We start from the raw sequence: 19,561 nt of genomic DNA on the forward strand, positions 1-19,561 counted from the left end.
GTGCGCCGTATTTTCAATGCGGCACGCCATGGTGCCAAAACGTCACCGAAGCGTTACGCATCGGTGCCGTAAAGGCGGCTCATTGATGGAGTTGCGTTGCAACGATGGCGCAGCTCCAGCAATGCTGCGTCAAGCCGTAAGCCTGCTTCATGCAGGCGCAGGGTTTCAGTGACGCATCATTGTCCTAAATGACTGAGTAGAGGCTCAGGTGCAGTCCTTCCTTTGTAGCCCTCTTTTTGGCTAAAATAGTTGGTTCTTGTTCTTTCTAAATGTTTGATTTGGTTGACAAGGACATCGACAAGCAGCAATCATCATTTTTTTCTGTTCTTTCTTTCATGTTGTACGTCAGGTCCGCCCAGGGGCAAGCGGACAGAAACAGCGGATGCAGTGGCTCCAAAGGAGGAGGATGATGCAGGCCAGGGCGGCGAGTGCTCCTTTGCTGGCCCCAGTAAGTTTTCATTTAAAAATATAGAGGACCTATTGTTGTCCAAGCGTTCCTAATTTAAATTTTCGAAACAGTGTTTAGATAGGAGCTAAATCAATAATACTACTGTTGCAGGGACAATTCTCCACAAACCTTACTATGGACACCAAAGACCAGAGTAATAATATTTCAGAGTGGAGTGTTTGGCACACTGTATACTATAGTATAAACTCTGTAGTGTCAGCGGCACAGACTCCTCCTTGCAAAAATTACAAAACCTTTCTCTCAGTCACTCTAGCTTGGAGGACCAAAAACCACAGAGTCTATTCAAGTTTAAAAGCTTTATTAAAAAAAGTAAAAGTAAACACATATATTAAAATAAAGTTAGCTGGAAAAGGAAAAGTGCTTGGTGCTGAGTTGATGAGTAATGGAACACATGTCTTGTGGTCGAGCAGAAAAAAGATGTGTGTTAAAATTAAGCAAGCATTCATCAATTGTGACAAAAAAGTGCAGCAAGACAACAGCCTTCCCTGGAAGGAGGGACATTTTTACTTTAGACTAGAGTAGACAGTCAATTATTTTTTCTGTTTTCAAACTTCTTCATTCCTAGACCAAATACTAGTGAGTGGTGTAATCTAACAGTCTTAAATATATTTTTTAGGTGGAACAGCTGGTGGCGGGGCCAGCTCGGACGTGATCGTCATCGACTCGGAGTCTGAGGGCGACTCTGGGGAGGATGCGGCGCAAGTGGACAATCAGACTGTGAGGAAGCAGGCAGCGGTGGTGTGGAGTACAGGTAAGCTGGATCATGGTACTATCTGACTCTTAGATAGCATATGATGTGTATCCAGTGCTGGACCAGTGACAAATTACAATATGGTAATTACAGCAGGCTGGGACCGACAGACAGATAGAGGCAGAGAGAGAGGAAGACAGAAGGAGAGAGAGAGTGAGGGAGCCAGAGGGAGGGTGAGGGAGGGAGACAGAGAGAGAGACAGCGAGGTAGAGAGAGACAGAGGGAGACAGAGAGAGAGATAGAGACATATCGCCTGGGCCTGGTGCAGATGATACGGTTGCTGGTGTGGTTAACGGCTCAGAGGAAAAGTCACTCACTTCTGCCAGATCTCTTTCATATGAAAGAGCACCAAACCAAGGATACAAGTGAGTTGTGGGAAGGGAAATGGTGATTCAAGCGCCCCCCCCTTGCCCCTCCATGCGGACGCCCATGATACTGGCCTCAATAGTTTTGTACTGCGCTGGCTAGTTGCTAGTTGTACTGTGACACAACTTCCTGCTGAATCATTTTGTGTTAATCATATTTTTAAAGAGCATTCGTTACAGATTATGTTTTTCTTTCTTCTTATAGTTGGTAATACCAAAACATGGAAACCGAGCAGGAGTATGCGGGCTGTACTTGCCCGGCAACAGAGGCTGGATGCCACTGTTGCGCAATATCGCCGGCTGGTGGAAATGGAGGGGGACGACACGCACTCCAGTGTAACATCTTCTGCATCCTCCTCCGTGACCCCACGTTCTGCCGGTAAGCGCAGTGCTCCAGCCAACCGGAGCCGTGCTGGAAGACGCCACCGCCGAGCAGCAAAGGCTGCACCTCCTCACAGTACTGTAAAGGCTCGCTTGCGCCTTGCACTCCGCAGAGTGTCCAACCTAGAGGCGGAGGTCCAGAGATGGAAGGAGTATCAGACTCTGGTGGAGGGCCTCCGTTTAGATCAAGCCATCATCCAGGAGAAGTTTGATGCCCTGGAGGCCAAATTCAACAACCTGCATCCGTAGAGTGTCCCTTGCCCCTTTTTTAGAGACTTTTGGGGGGTGGGAATTGGGAGTTGGGGTTTTTGGGGACTTTTGATGGACTATTTATTTGTTGGGGTTAGGGAGGGTCTTGCGGGAGTTTATTTTGTTAGGGATATAAAAATATACTTTTTCAAACTTTATCTGAGCATAGCTGTTTTTTACTACTTTTGAGCCTGGTGGGTGGTGGTTTTGCAGTAAGTTTGTTTTACGGAACACTGTCATCGTGTTGATTCACCTGTAGTTGGCCAAATGTTTTCCAAAGTTGAATGCCTGTCACAGAGTTTCCATAATCAAGAGTCCTAGGAGTTTACTAGTAGTACCACTGTCACTCTCTCGCCTCTCCTCCTAATACTCCATTATACTACCTCCCATCCAAACGCTTATCTTACCTGTAATTTGTGTTTGTTGAAGGGTTGTCTCCACCTGGAATTCACAGTGTCCTAAAGCGTTCTGCAGCTGGGCCCCAACTGGAGTTTCCCGGCGTGGATTTTCTGCAAAGCAAAAGCAACCTGTAGTTGGCCAAATGTTTTCCAAAGTTAAATGCCTGTCACAGAGTTTCCATAATCAAGAGTCCTAGGAGTTTACTAGTAGTACCACTGTCACTCTCTCGCCTCTCCTCCTAATACTCCATTATACTACCTCCCATCCAAACGCTTATCTTACCTGTAATTTGTGTTTGTTGAAGGGTTGTCTCCACCTGGAATTCACAGTGTCCTAAAGCGTTCTGCAGCAACTCGTCAACGTAAGTTTCTTCATTGTGCGGAATCCAGGCATCAGCATTACGGGAAATGGATAGAATGAGTCTGGAGGAGGAGGATAGACGACCAGGACTGAGTTCTTGGCAACTAACTTGTGAACCTGATGAATGCTGCGGCAAGACAGTTCTGCTGATGGGCTTGTTCTTTGATTGGGTGATTACAGTTTTGTTGTGAATGGGATCAAGCACTTGGTAAACAAAGAAAGACAGACACACAGGAATAAAAGTGAATAAGGAGTCGAACTAAAAATAAAGTTAATGAATCATTGACTCATTTTCAGAACTCGGTGTCAGGGAAAATGAACTCGTCCTCATACTCTGCAAATTCAGTCGGTAGTACTTGTGGTAACTGAGGAGAACTTTCCCCAGGTAGGTCGGTGTCCTCTTCTTCCTGCGTGCATTCTCGTACTTTGTAATCTGGTGGTATGAAGTGCTGGTTCATCTTTATCATGGTGAGCCGCTCCACATTTGCGGGCAAGAGGCGGGACCTTTTGGAAGTCACAATGCCACCAGCAGAACTAAAAACACGTTCTGAAGACACGCTTGCGAGTGGGCAAGACAAGTAATTGATAGCCAGGTTGGTGAGCTCTCGCCATATGTTTCTTTTCCCATGCCAATATGCCAATGGGTCCTCAGTAATATTGACCGCTGTTGAGTCATCCAGGTAGGCCTGCACCATTGAAACAATGTTCTCCCGCATTCCTGTACTTTGCACTTCTGTGTCCTTTCTGGGACAAGCAAACCCTAGCTGACTTAGCCAATCCTCTTCAGACATATCGCCTGTGCCTGGTGCAGATGATACGGTTGCTGGTGTGGTTAACGGCTCAGAGGAAAAGACACTCACTTCTGCCACAGGCACAGAAGTGCTTTTATCCGACGCCTGTTGGCCTGCTGATTCACTAGTACTGTCTTCTCCTACAGTTTCCTTCCTCTCTCTTTCAAAACGAATGGCTGACCGAGCTAGCCAACCTTTGTACTCTGTAACATCTGAAGTTTCAAAAGGAATTAATACTTTTCCTAACAATGGCTTTCTGTAACGTGGATCCAGAATAGTAGCACAAATGTAGTGCTGTTGTTTCTTGATATTTACAAGCCGTTTATTGCTAACTAGGCGTTGTAATAATCTCTGCGCCAACTCATATGCTTCATTCTTTCCCGCATCCTTTAATTCTGAAGACACCACCTTGACTTGGTGCTCGAGCTTCAGCAACAATGGGATAGCTTTGCTCAAAGAACAGTCCTCCCTGCTGACTTCACGCGTGAAGACCTCAAAAGGACGAAGCATGTCTGTCAGGCTTTTAACTAGCTGCCATTGCTCCACCGCTAGCATCATTTCTGTCGGATCACCACCCAGGTTGTAGAAATACTCATTGACTACTGGAAACAGCTCATGCAGACGCTCAAGCATGTAGAAGGTTGAGTTCCAACGTGTTGCCACCTCCTGGATAAGTGCTTTCACTGGCATTCTACGTACATTTTGCTGGCGCCTCAGCTCCTTCCAGGCCTTAAAAGAATGGTTGAAATGTGTGCATATTCTTCTGCAGATGGTCAGTATTTTGTCGACTGCAGGTTCTTTTTTCAAGAACTTTTGCACGACAAGGTTAATACAGTGCGCCAAACACGGCACTCTGAAATAGTCACCGTCCGCCATGGCCTTAACTACATTGCTGCCATTATCAGTAGAAACATAACCAACCTTGCAATTTCTTTTGGGCAGCCATTGCAAGACCTTTTTGTTAAAGTCATGCAAAATGTTGTCTGCAGTATGACTTTTCTCCATGCCAAACATGGCTAATGTTGCATGTTTACGAGCACCCTTAAAAATGTCGACCAAGTCACCACCTGCATTTATCCGTTTAGCAACCCCTGAAAAAGAGACCCAGTGTGCAGTGATGCACATGTAATCAAGGGCTTGGCAACTGGTCCACATGTCTGTTGTCAGGTGTATAGTGTGAACAGCACTCTTCTGCAAAGCTGCCCCAACCAACTCAAGCACCTCTTTATGTAGTGCTGGAACAGCAACCCTGGCAAAATAGAACCGGCTAGGAACCTTCCATTTAGGGGCCAGTGTTGCCACGAGTTCAAGAAAACCCACACCTTCGACAAACGAAAAAGGGAGAAGGTCCACCGCTAGCATTTTAGCCAGCTTAGTGTTATACAGGCGCACAATTGGGTGGTTGCGTTGAAATGGCGCATCTGAGGAGAACATGTCTGTAATGCTGCGCTGGACAAGTTTAATGGATGATGCTGATGCCTTCTTCGACCCACTTCTGCTCAGTGTTGACATTTTCCGCATTGGTGTGTCTCCCAGACTCTCAGTGTGCCTCCTATGTGTTCCGGAGGGTGTGGTGCTGCCAGGGGTACTGGGTGCGCCCGAATAAATGTCTGACGCTTCTTCTACCTCCCCGTCATCTTCAGATGAAACACCTAGTACGGGTTTATTTTGGCCACTTGCCCTTTGGGATTCCTTTGCCTTGATGTTTGCTAGGTGCGCAAACCATTCTACAGAGTGCCTTCTTTCAAGATGACCTAGCTGGCCTCCGGTACCATAGTTGGTACCAATCTTACCGCGGCTAACTGTAGTCGTACAAATGGAACAAACAGCTAGGTTATCATGCTTTGCATGGACACTAAAATAGTTCCAAACTGGGGACTGGAAACTTCTGGTTTTGCCGCACGAGGTGATGATACTGCCAATGCCAGATGAAGCAGTGGTGGATGAGCCTTGCAGACCTCTACTGGGTTGTGCAATTATTGCAGCAACCCTACTTGAGGGAGTCGAGCTGGATGGAGTTCCCCTCTGGGGAGAAAATATGGGAGCTGTAGGTTTTGGTGAACTTGTACTACATGACTGCGTTGGTGGTGCTACCAGTGCCACATCGCCATGGTCACGCTCAGCATGACGTCGGGATAGGGTATAAATGTCTGTCTGCTGCATGGCCGGTGTGGCTGGAATGACGTGTGTGATGACTAGGTCATTGCTGTCATCCTGTTCATCAACATCAGAATGCACCACTTCATCAAGTCCGACGTTCGGATCCATAAGTATGAGCTTTCCGGGGCCCTTCCTTTTAACATTTGATACCTTTCTCAGCTCATGGTGTGCCTCCCTCTCAGACGTCGGAGATAGTTGCCAATCTGGATCCAGATCATCTGATGGAGCGGGGCTTGAAGAGGAACTTCTACACACCCTCCTTGATCTTTTCCTTGCTGGGGAGCTGGGAGAAAATGAATCATCAGGAGGAGTGGCTTCGTCTTCCTGACTTGATACCCCGGGTCCAAAGTCAATTTCCTCCTGTGCCCCGACTTCGGGAAGAACAACCATTGTGGCCACTTGCACCGCTCCATGCGCCGCTACATGGCCCTCTTCACTGACCTCTACTTGCAACTCTTCATGGACCTCGCCTTCTCGGCCTTCTCCTTCTCGGCCTTCTCCTTCTCGGCCTTCTCCTTCTCGGCCTTCTCCTTCTCGGCCTTCTCCTTCTCGGCCTTCTCCTTCTCGGCCTTCTCCTTCTCGGCCTTCTCCTTCTCGGCCTTCCCCTTCTCGGCCTTCCCCTTCTCGGCCAGCTCCTTCTCGAGCAGCTCCTTCTCGGACAGCTCCTTGCGCATGTACTTGTGCTTGTACTGTTAGCTCATGCAGTTGTTGTTGCGGCTTTGGTTGTTGAATAGTACTTGAGCCAACATCACTGGTCGTTGGTGATTGAACCAATAAACAGGCTACCTGTGCAGCACTCATGGTGGACTTTGGTTCTTTTTTCCACATAAATTTAGTGGTCGAGGCACCAGACTCCTTGGTAAGTGGTGCCACTTGCTTCTTCTTCTCCTTAGTAGAGACATCTTTCTTGCAAGAGGAGCTACGGGCACCTCTTTTCGGACCCATCTTCTGATTCTTCTTCAGATGTCGGAACAGCAGGCCGCAGCAGGACTTCTTCCTGGCACTGATGCTCAACGATGATGCAGAGTTCTTGACTTTGTGCACCTAAAAGCAAACGAAGACAGAGGAACATCAGTTAAATATATGTTGCATATGTGGCGCTTCATTTAATAGTTTGCAAGTAGGCATTTATGAATACACACGTGCACACCACAATATGGAAATATCAAAAATAAGAATTGCTACATTTTTGGGAAACAGGAATTCAACATTGATCCAAGAGAGCCCACAGAGAGGCTTGCAGTTTCATGTACCACTGACTCAACCTGGGCACAAGGGGTGAAAGCAAGGAAAAATGGGTGCAGGCCTATGGCACAAAGCTCACTGCCTGCCTTCAAAATGTCCGCTTGACCCCCATCCACATGGCCAGGAGGACCATGCCTCAAAATGGCCCCACCCAACATAGCCAGCCCCCAACCCCTACTCCAAAAAGTCAAAAAAGACAACACAAATCACCACATTCCAATGCCATCCATCAAGTTTCAGAAGGTTTATGCTGCCTGCTGGTGGTTTTCTGGTGCAGAATTGCACTTTTTGCAATTTAGCGAGTGCGAGATTGTTGCTTCACGACGCGAACGCGGCAAAACACCCACAAAATCACCAAAACAACCGCAAAAGTCGGAAAACACACACAAAAATCACCACAAAGAAAATCAACTTATCAACTTACTGGTGAAATCAAATTTCGAATACACACGTGCACACCACAATATGGAAATATCAAAAATAAGAATTGCTACATTTTTGGGAAACAGGAATTCAACATTGATCCAAGAGAGCCCACAGAGAGGCATGTAGTTAGTTTCATGTACCACTGACTCAACCTGGGCACAGGGGGTGAAAGCAAGGAAAAATGGGTGCAGGCCTATGGCACAAAGCTCACTGCCTGCCTTCAAAATGTCCGCTTGACCCCCATCCACATGGCCAGGAGGACCATGCCTCAAAATGGCCCCACCCAACATAGCCAGCCCCCAACCCCTACTCCAAAAAGTCAAAAAAGACAACACAAATCACCACATTCCAATGCCATCCATCAAGTTTCAGAAGGTTTATGCTGCCTGCTGGTGGTTTTCTGGTGCAGAATTGCACTTTTTGCAATTTAGCGAGTGCGAGATTGTTGCTTCACGACGCGAACGCGGCAAAACACCCGCTAAATCACCAAAACAACCGCAAAAGTCGGAAAACACACACAAAAATCACCACAAAGAAAATCAACTTATCAACTTACTGGTGAAATCAAATTTCGAATACACACGTGCACACCACAATATGGAAATATCAAAAATAAGAATTGCTACATTTTTGGGAAACAGGAATTCAACATTGATCCAAGAGAGCCCACAGAGAGGCATGTAGTTAGTTTCATGTACCACTGACTCAACCTGGGCACAAGGGGTGAAAGCAAGGAAAAATGGGTGCAGGCCTATGGCACAAAGCTCACTGCCTGCCTTCAAAATGTCCGCTTGACCCCCATCCACATGGCCAGGAGGACCATGCCTCAAAATGGCCCCACCCAACATAGCCAGCCCCCAACCCCTACTCCAAAAAGTCAAAAAAGACAACACAAATCACCACATTCCAATGCCATCCATCAAGTTTCAGAAGGTTTATGCTGCCTGCTGGTGGTTTTCTGGTGCAGAATTGCACTTTTTGCAATTTAGCGAGTGCGAGATTGTTGCTTCACGACGCGAACGCGGCAAAACACCCGCTAAATCACCAAAACAACCGCAAAAGTCGGAAAACACACACAAAAATCACCACAAAGAAAATCAACTTATCAACTTACTTGTGAAATCAAATTTCGAATACACACGTGCACACCACAATATGGAAATATCAAAAATAAGAATTGCTACATTTTTGGGAAACAGGAATTCAACATTGAACCAAGAGAGCCCACAGAGAGGCATGAAGTTAGTTTCATGTACCACTGACTCAACCTGGGCACAAGGGGTGAAAGCAAGGAAAAATGGGTGCAGGCCTATGGCACAAAGCTCACTGCCTGCCTTCAAAATGTCCGCTTGACCCCCATCCACATGGCCAGGAGGACCATGCCTCAAAATGGCCCCACCCAACATAGCCAGCCCCCAACCCCTACTCCAAAAAGTCAAAAAAGACAACACAAATCACCACATTCCAATGCCATCCATCAAGTTTCAGAAGGTTTATGCTGCCTGCTGGTGGTTTTCTGGTGCAGAATTGCACTTTTTGCAATTTAGCGAGTGCGAGATTGTTGCTTCACGACGCGAACGCGGCAAAACACCCGCTAAATCACCAAAACAACCGCAAAAGTCGGAAAACACACACAAAAATCACCACAAAGAAAATCAACTTATCAACTTACTTGTGAAATCAAATTTCGAATACACACGTGCACACCACAATATGGAAATATCAAAAATAAGAATTGCTACATTTTTGGGAAACAGGAATTCAACATTGAACCAAGAGAGCCCACAGAGAGGCATGTAGTTAGTTTCATGTACCACTGACTCAACCTGGGCACAAGGGGTGAAAGCAAGGAAAAATGGGTGCAGGCCTATGGCACAAAGCTCACTGCCTGCCTTCAAAATGGCCGCTTGACCCCCATCCACATGGCCAGGAGGACCATGCTTCAAAATGGCCCCACCCAACATAGCCAGCCCCCAACCCCTACTCCAAAAAGTCAAAAAAGACAACACAAATCACCACAATCCAATGCCATCCATCAAGTTTCAGAAGGTTTATGCTGCCTGCTGGTGGTTTTCTGGTGCAGAATTGCACTTTTTGCAATTTAGCGAGTGCGAGATTGTTGCTTCACGACGCGAACGCGGCAAAATACCCGCTAAATCACCAAAACCACCCCAAAAGTCGGAATACACACACAAAAATCACCACAAAGAAAATCAACTTATCAACTTATTTGTGAAATCAAATTTAGAATCCAAAAGTTATTACAGATGGCCCACCACCAACATAGCCAGCCCCCAACACCACCCCAAAAGTCGATTAACACACACAAAAATCACCACAAACAACATCAACTTATCAACTTACTTGTGAAATCAAATTTTGAATCCAAAAGGCCTCAAATCCAAATATCCAGCAGCATCCACAAAAAGTAATCCTTCCCAGTCAAGATCGAATCCAAAATGGCCAGGAAAGGAAACAGGAACAGGAAGTTGGAGACTGGGGCACTTCCTTCACCCCTCCCCAATGGGAGGAACTTGCTGGACAGGAACAGGAAGTTGGAGACTGGGCCACTTCCTTCCTTCACTCCTCCGCCATTTTTATTTTTTTTTGTAATTTCGCGAGTGCGAGATTGTTGCTGCCCGCGCCGCGGGCCGCGAGCAGTGCGAACACAAGCAAAAAATCCGCAGCGCGCGGATTTGCGGATTTTGTGGGAAATCCGCGAATCTCGCGGATTGCGGATTTACCGAAAATCCGCAAAATCCGCGAGCGGAACGGATTTTACGCCCATGCCTAGTTCTATGGTGCCTTGAAATGTGGCGGAAGGGTTTGAACTAAAGTCCTGGAAGTTTCTTTACTTTACTTCTCTCGTTTTGTTCTGGCGTAGACCTGCTGTTATTGATCTAAACTGTTACTGATCTAAACTTTTTGAATTGAGCTGGCTCGCCTTGTTGATTCCACTGAGGCGATTGCCGGTGAGATATGAATCGTAAAGTGTTGACTAAATCCAGACTCCGGTTCACTGGCAGGATAATTCGGAGTAGACCGGATTACGCTGCGGCCATGCTGAGACTCTTTGTTTAAGGGAATGATTACTGACGATCTATTGTTTTTGCTTAGGTTATTCACCACTGATGCATAAGCCTAGAAACTACTAGCCACTACGGGCCTTTAATGAAGGATATGAAGCTATAATACCTTCCAATGGGCCATGTCGTTGTATTCTCAACTTTCTGTTAGATAGTTATAATCTAGTGGGTACTCAGAATTATTTCTGATTTATCAAGAATATACAGTGGGAGCGCGCTATTGATTACATGCTGATTCCATGTTGGTTCTGCCACACCATTCCAATGCTCCACTGCTTGCGTAGTGTTTATATGCATTTTGCATTGTGCATAGCTGTTCCAATGTCTATACATGACTAGTTTAGACGGGAGGGTTACTGCGGTTTTCCTCACGTTGCCATGCTTCTGTACTACAGTTGGGGAGGGTGGGGTGGGGGGATGTGGGGGATTGGGGGGGATGGGTGTTGTGTTCTATGGTTTGTATTATTTTGTTTTCTTCTTCCTTCTTTCTCTTTCCCTCTTCTTCTTCTCTTTTCCTTGCTGCTTCTTTCTCTTCTGGTTTATCTCTTTGCTCTTGATTGGACAAGTTGTATCATGCAAATGTTGTGTTTGTATACCTGTACTCAGACCAGTCGTGCTCTATCCCTGGGCGCCCAATTGTCTGCTCATGGTTTCCGCCCGTTTTACATCATATGGAGCAAAACTGTGTGTTCTTTACATAATGCACCATGTAACATGTTTTTCCTTGGCTCTCATGGAGCAACCATGATACATACACTAGTGTAAATGTCACATACAACGCTTTCCAATCCACTTGGGACAACCTCACTTGACCGATTGAAAATTCTGTCCATGAATGTTAAAGGTCTGAATCAGCCCGTTAAAAAACAGAAGATATTAGACTATGTGCGCAGACAGAAGGGGGACATTGTTCTGTTGCAAGAGACCAAACTAGATGCTAAACAATTCTGCACTCTGCGCAACAAGTTTTATTAGGAGGTTGTAGGATCTAGTGCACTCGGTAAAAAGAATGGAGTCCTGTTATTATTGTCAAAAAAGTCCAAGGTAGAATTACTGTCTTCCTCATCAGATGAAAAGGGACGCTGGGTCACGGTGAAACTTTCTAGGGACAACACGGAATTCTTTGTCACTAATATTTACGCACCTAACACTAATGACTTAGAATTTTGGCAGGACTTAGTCAAGCAGATTGCAACGATACCTGATACGGCGGTACATATAATTGGGGGTGATTTTAATCTTCCATTTGACCCGGCCTTAGATAGGGACTCAAAGTGCGTATTCAAACCGAACAAATCACATAATGCCTTCATCAAATTATGTCAACAATTTCATTTAATTGATGCATGGAGAATACAAAACCCTACTGATAGGGATTACACATTCTACTCTTCTCCTCACGATTCGTTCTCCCGCATCGATTACATTTTCATTACACAAAATGGCGTTGCAAGGATAGAGGATACATCAATTGAACCGAGGGTTCTGTCAGACCACTCATGCATATCTCTATCCATCAGTAACATTAAACCGTCCCCTAAACAAACGTCTTGGAGACTCAATGAAGAAATCTTACACAAAGAACAAAATAGAACTGAAATTCTAACAGCTATTAGATCTTATTTGGAGATTAATGCGAGAGGGGACACTTCAGACCTAGTGCGATGGGAGGCTTTGAAAAGTACAACAAGGGGGGTGTGCATCAAACTCCGTTCAGCAATGAACAGAGATTGCAATGCAAAGCTGGAAGGGTTAGAGGCTGAGATAGCTACCCTAGAGAGCAAACACCAAATAACAAGGGACCGGGAGACATTCAATCTCATGACCAACAGAAAATACAAATATAACAAGCTAGTGAGCGAAAGGGCGGGGGTGTGGCTGGACAGAAAGAGAAGGTTTAAGCTATGTGAATCTAATAAAGCCGGTAAGAGCCTGGCGGCATACTTAAAATTCAAGGTGCAAAAGAATGCTATTAATGTTATCAGGGATTCTGCGGGAGTTACTCACTCGGACCCCCAAAAAATAACTGAGGTCTTTAAAGATTTTTACGAGGACTATACGCTAAAAACGAATTGGTGGCTGAAGACAAAATTCAGGAGTATCTACAGGAATGTGTACTACCAAAGCTAAAGCCTGAAGAACAACTTAGTCTTAATGAGCCGATCTCGGCTACTGAGGTGGAAAAAGCGATCAGGGGATTGAAATGTGGGAAAGCACCAGGCCCGGATGGCTTTACGGCCAAATTTTATAAAAGCTTCACAACGGATTTGATTGAACCTCTTCTGAACCTCTTTCACGAATTTACAGAGTCGGGGGAGGTGAAGGGCACATTGGCAGAAGCGACTATTGCAGTTCTGCCTAAGGACGGCAAAGACCCGTCGTTACCAAAAAATTATAGGCCGATTTCCCGGATTAATCTGGATTGTAAATTGCTAGCCATGATTTTGTCTGCCCGTTTACAAAAAGTGCTTCCTACCCTCGTACACCCGTCTCAAGCGGGTTTCTTAAAACATAGACTGTCTAGTGATAACACCAGAGTACTAGCCCATGCCCTAGAAAAAGCAAAACTTCTGAAAACTCCCACGGTAGCTGTCACACTAGATGCGGAAAAAGCCTTCGACAAGGTAGATTGGTCCTTCCTTGAGGCAGTTTTACACAACTTTAACCTAGGAGAGACGTTTACTAAACTTGTAATGGCTTTGTATGCCGGCCCTACTGCTAAGGTCAGAGCGGGTGGCTCCTTCTCTTCTTCTTTTTGCTTGAAACAAGGGACGAGACAAGGTTGCCCGTTATCACCATCTCTGTTCTTACTAGCAATAGAACCCTTTTTGTGGCATATTAGACATAATGAAGCCATTGCTGGTGTTCCATTTGATGACTGCACTGTAAAATTGACTGCATACGCCGACGATGTGCTGATCCTGACGGAAAAAGCCGACAAGGCTATCCCGGCCTTGATGGACACAATTGAGGGGTTCTCTAGAGTTTCAGGGTATAAACTGAATAAGGACAAAACAGAAGTTAAGTTACTAAACAACATCGGGGGTAAAGAAATTCTGGGATCATCTGGCCTCACCTGGCAACCAAAAGCTTTTAAATATTTGGGCTTAGATTTTGAGAAGGACTTGATTATGACTCTGAAATTAAATGAAGACTTAACGTTAAAAAAGATATCCACGCTGCTAGACAGCTGGTCACCAAAATTTTTGTCCTGGTGGGGTAGGGTTGAGACTCTTAAAATGATGTGCACGCCTCTAGTTAACTACCTAGCTTGCATGCTCCCCATGACTTTTTCAGACGAATTCATCAAGAAGGTAGACAGGTTGTTCGGAGAGTTCCTGTGGCGAGGGAAAAAAGCCAGGATATCACTAAAAAAGCTGCAATTAGCAAAAGAAAAGGGCGGCCTGGGCCTGCCCTCGTTCAGGAACTACCAAACAGCCTTCCTCTGTAAGCAAGCCCTTTGGCTGGTTGATGCTGCATCCTACACTCCAGTGTGGCTAACTATCGAACGGTCGTTAATGGCACGTGCACCCCTCTCGGCTCTCCTCACCATGGACTTGGCTCATGTACCTAACTCTAAATACATTCTACTAAATACCAGAAGAGCACTCCTCCGACTTGACCAGTCCCAAAACTGCTTCGGTGATTAAGAGATCTACCCTACTCTCATTATGTCATAACCCTATGCTCCGGATAGAGGGGAAGACCCTTTACTGGGAACTGTGGGCTGCAAAGGGTATACATATAGTGAATGACCTCTATGAAAATGGCAGGCCCCTACCCTTTTCGACATTGCAAGAGAAATTTAATTTACCACCCATAGAATTCTACCAATTCCTGAAACTGAAAGCCGCTATCTCCAAATGTCCCCTCACTACAGACTTGCCTTGGCTGGTGACTCGTCTCCGAATTTTGTACCATGCTGATCATTTTGTGTCCAGAATATATAAACTGCTCCTCCCCCTGCCCAAGAAGCCACATAAGTTGACCGAAAGTAAGTGGGAATCGGAGCCTAACTCCACAGGCATTGCGTTAGATTGGGAGGTAATACACAACACCGCACTAACAAGGTATCCCCGATCCTATGTCAAACGAAATATATGTTGTTGAACAGAGTGTTCTGGACCCCCCAGAAATTGTTTAAATGTAAACTGAGGGATACGCCTAACTGTTGGAACTGCCAGGAAGCACCTGGTGACTTGGCACACATGCTTTTTAATTGTTCCCTATTGCGACCATTTTGGAGTAAAATATTTACATATATTTAGCAAGTACTTGGAACCACACCTATCCAGGAATTTATATATGTCATTTTGGGTCCTATAGAAGCACAATTGCCGGATATTCATGACAGACAATTGCTTGATATCATGTTGACATTGGCGTGCAAGGTTATACTTTACAAATGGAAACATTTTGCTGAAGTCAACTTTAAAATGTGGCTAGAATGGCTTTCCTTCTTAAGAGGGGCGGACAATCCTGCGCTACAGTCGGCCACTTGGAAGCCTTCGAACAACAAACTCTGGTCATCCCTGGATGCGTCATCCTCCCACTTTGAGCCCCCATGACGCACATCTCAATGGTCAGCTTTGCTATATAGAATCTATATAGAATTTGGTGTGTTTGATTGTGTATGCTTACTGTATATTTCCTGTTGCGCGCACAGCATACCAGGTCTGGGTAAACCGATTGCTATTGCTTTATGGATACACCTGTCCTCTCTTTTCTCTCCTCTTCTCTCTTTTCTCTCTTTTCTCCTCTCTTTCTCTCTCCCCCTTTTCTTCTCTTCTCTTCTTTGACTTGCTTTTGATTATTGTAAGTGTTATTGTGCCAACATTCTATCCATTTGTACCTTGGAAGATTTATTGTATTGTTTTTATTTTCATCTTTACTCTTCAATAAAAAAGATTTGAATTAAAAAAAGAAAAAAGGCCTTGAACTTTCTTAACCCAGTCATGTTTGAATTCTAATGGGATTGAATTGAATATGAAGGTGTACTTGGGAAGAATGAACATCTTCAATAGTTGTGATTTCTCCAAAAAAGAAAGCGGGAGTGAATCCCACTTCTGCAACAGTTTTTTGACTTTGGATGTTACCGAGTCAAAATTTACTTTTGCCACCGAATCTAAGTTATGGACCAATTCAATCCCCAAGTATCTTATCTTGTTCTTTATAAGGCTACTATTCCAGCTGGTGTTCCACTGCATGACCTCAGTTTTAGATGAATTTACGGCGTATCCAGAAAGTTGACCAAATTCGGGTAACTTTTCCCATATAATGGGAATTACCGGATCCATGTGAGTAGTAAAAATCATCAGATCGTCAGCGTAAAGACCTATCATTTTCTCCCAATTATTACAAAGAAATGGGTTTATATCTTTACATGTTCTTAGTTTGATGGCAACTGGTTCAATATATAAGTTAAAAAGAATAGGGGAAAGTGGGAAGCCTTGCCTGGATCCTCTCCCTATTTGCACTATCTCAGAGAGAGAGCCGTTTACCAATATCCGGGCCATAGGATTTCTATGCAACCTCTTAATGGCTGCTTCGAATACTTCCCCCTTGTTGAAACGCTTGATTACCTCATAAAGGAAGGGCCAGCTAACCCTATCAAAGGCCTTTGCAGCATCGCACATTGTAATAGATAGGGTGTTTTAATACTCTATAGCTAAGCCAATAGCCCCGATTAGATCATGTGTCAAGTCCTCTAAGTGCCTCCCCTTCATAAAACCCTTCTGGTCGTTGTGAATGATAGCATCAACCATACGCTCCAACTTTTTATTAAGAATCTGCCAATACATTTTGTAATCGCAGTTGAGCCGGGATATTGGTCTATAGGCTTCACATGCTCTAGGGTTCTTATTAGGTTTAAGTATAATAGTGATAGTTGCCAAGTCCCAAGAAGGGGGAGAATCTTGTTTTAAGATATATATAGAATTAAAGAGGTCCAACAGATTTGGAGACAGGGCTTCGTTTAGTAGAATATAAATCTCGTTGGGGATAGCATCCGGGCCTGCCGCCTTACCCTTTTTCAAACCTCAGATTACGCTGTGAAGTTCATCCAAACTTATGGGAGATGCTAAGTCCTCTTTGTTTTTATCTGATAGCACTGGAATATCTATGTCGCTAAAAAAGACATCTAGCTGATCTTTATTAAGAGATATGTCCTCTGTATAAAGGTCCTGAAAAAAGCGGACACATTCCCGTTCTATAGCTCTATCTTCCGTGATCATATCACCTGTGTCCGGGTTCTTCAGGTCAGTTATATTATTTCTGGTTCTCTCTACTTTGGCCTTCCAGGCCAAAAGTTTGCCACTACCCCCTTCCCCCATATTCATAATTTGCCAGTTTGCTTGCCTCCCATCTCTTTTTTATTCTGAGTTCTAGAAAGTCGGGTAGATTTGCTTTGGCCTTAACAAGTTCTACTTCTAGAAGGGACTTTGTGTCGGCCTCTATGGTGTAGGTTAGCTCCCCTTGAACTGTTTTTATCTGTTCTTCTAATAGGGAGAGATCTCTTTTCCTTTTCCTATGTTCAATGGCATTGAGGCTAATCAACACACCTCCAAGAAAGATCTTATAAGTGCCCCAGACCATATTTAGGGATGCAGAGTCTAGATTAGGAAGAAAAAACTCTTTAGTTTGATTTATTATTTTGTCAATGACAGTCAAGTCAGAGAGGAGGGACCGATTTAGCGTCCACCACCTCTCCAGGGGGTATCTCTAAATTCTAGATGTAACAAAATTGCTGAATGATCAGATAAGTGTTCTGGGAGGTGAGTGATATTTCTAGCTAAGTTAATTATACTCGTGGACGTCAGAAAATAATCTATCCTGGAATGGTGTCCATGTTTTTTATTATGGAAAGTGTAGTTCCCTGGGGAATTACTCAATACTACCCCGTCCTGACTTGAGTATCCTCAATATATCTACCAAGCCAAGGTCTTGGATCATGAATTTCAAGACTGATCTAATTTTAGGGGTTGTCTCATTAGACGTGGTATCCTTATCTGGGTCAAGAATAACATTAAAGTCGCAGCCCATAAGAATAGTGTCATCATAGTCTAGTAGATGAAGCATTAATGAGCGGAAAGGAGAAGAGTCATCTATGTTGGGACCATAATACGAGACAAAAATTAGCCTCTTGCTCTGCCTTCTTGCTCTAACAATCACCCATCTGCCTTGGCAGTCTACTTTCACATCAGCTATCGTACAAAGGGATGCTTTTTTAAATAGTATTGTAACCCACTTAACTACAGCTGTTTGGGAGGTACAAATGCAATGCTCAATCCACGATTGGGTTTTAATAATATACAGGCATTCCTCTTTTAATAGGTGGGATTCTTGTATAAATATTACATCTGCCTCACACAACTTCAAGTATTCTAAAATGTTATTTCTCCATTGAGACACTCTCAGGCCGTTTACATTCCAGGATAACATTTTTAGAAAATTACCTTTGTCTATTCCTGCCATGTTGACACCTCCAACTTTCTCTTAAATACAACATACAATTTCTCTTAAAGATTATAAACGATGCGTAGAGAAGAAAAGAAGACTCAAAAGCTAACTCAAATCTCTCAAACGTTAGAGGATACTTTTTTTTAGTTTTTCCCAAATGGTCCCACACCCAATGTGATTTAAATGGTTCTCAACATATTTGCCAGTGATTCACCCCACCCACCCTTGGAAACCCTCCCTGCTACCTAGAGGTATACTAACACCTCCTATGAGCTCTCTCTCTGCCCTGGTGGGGCTACTCCTCTCAGCAATACTGCAGTCTGTGCCCAGTCTGTGGGAAAATGGAGGCATTTCTATTCAATCCCCAGTAAGGCAGCTTATAAAGAGGCACTAAAGAGATATCATGTTAACTGTAAACTGGCCAAGGCCACTTTTACGGCATCTACGATCACTCAAGCCCAGAATTGTCCGCGGACTCTTTTTACAATGATAAAAAAGCTAACAGGAGCAGACACGGTACCTTCTCCTCCGGCTTTGGACAAACCACAGTGTGATGCCATTGCTGATTTCTTTATTTCTAAGGTGGAGCGTATTCATGAATTTTTGTCTACCTCCCCCCCATCTGCTGAGTCCTCACTGGTGGTTACTTCTGGGAGTCCTCCCCTCCCTTCAACGATCATCAACGACTGGTCTTTGTTTGATGACACTACCTTTTTATCGTGCCTAAATAGTATCAGGTCAGGCTCCCCTCGGGACCCTGTCCCTATGAAAATTTTAAAACTGTTGGACCTCGAGCCACGGAGAGTCCTAATGAGACTTTTGAATACCTCTCTTATAAAGTCTACAATGGCACAGGAGTGGAAACATGCCATGGTCGTTCCCTTGTTGAAGAAGACCGGCGCTGACATCACAAACGTAGCAAATTTTAGGCCCATATCCCTGCTGCCTGCATGTTCTAAAATTTTAGAACGACATGTGAACACCCAGCTTAATTCATTTGTCGAAAATGTTGGATATCTCCATCCGTCCCAATCCGGGTTTCGCGCACATTATTCCACTGAATCCGCACTCCTTGGGGTGACAGAGAGGCTTCGGCACGGTATCGATCGCGGGGAGACCTTTGCACTCATCCTTTTGGATTTGAGTGCAGCGTTCGATACCGTGTCTCATTCCATCCTTCTTGACTCTCTCCGCTCCCTTGGTGTTGCTGGATCTGCGCTGGCCTGGATTGCCTCCTTTTTAAGCGGACGCACCTTTCAGGTATTTTCGACAGAAGCTGAATCTGCTGTCTACTCATCAGCATACGGCGTCCCCCAGGGGTCGATTCTCAGCCCTTTGCTGTTTAATATCTACATCAGACCCATTGCCACCATCGTGGAGGACGCCGGCTTAACAATCTATTCGTATGCTGACGACACGCA

The sequence above is a fragment of the Lissotriton vulgaris genome, chromosome 11, assembly GCF_964263255.1.
Source record: "Lissotriton vulgaris chromosome 11, aLisVul1.2, whole genome shotgun sequence".
Taxonomy (NCBI): Eukaryota; Metazoa; Chordata; class Amphibia; order Caudata; family Salamandridae; genus Lissotriton; species Lissotriton vulgaris.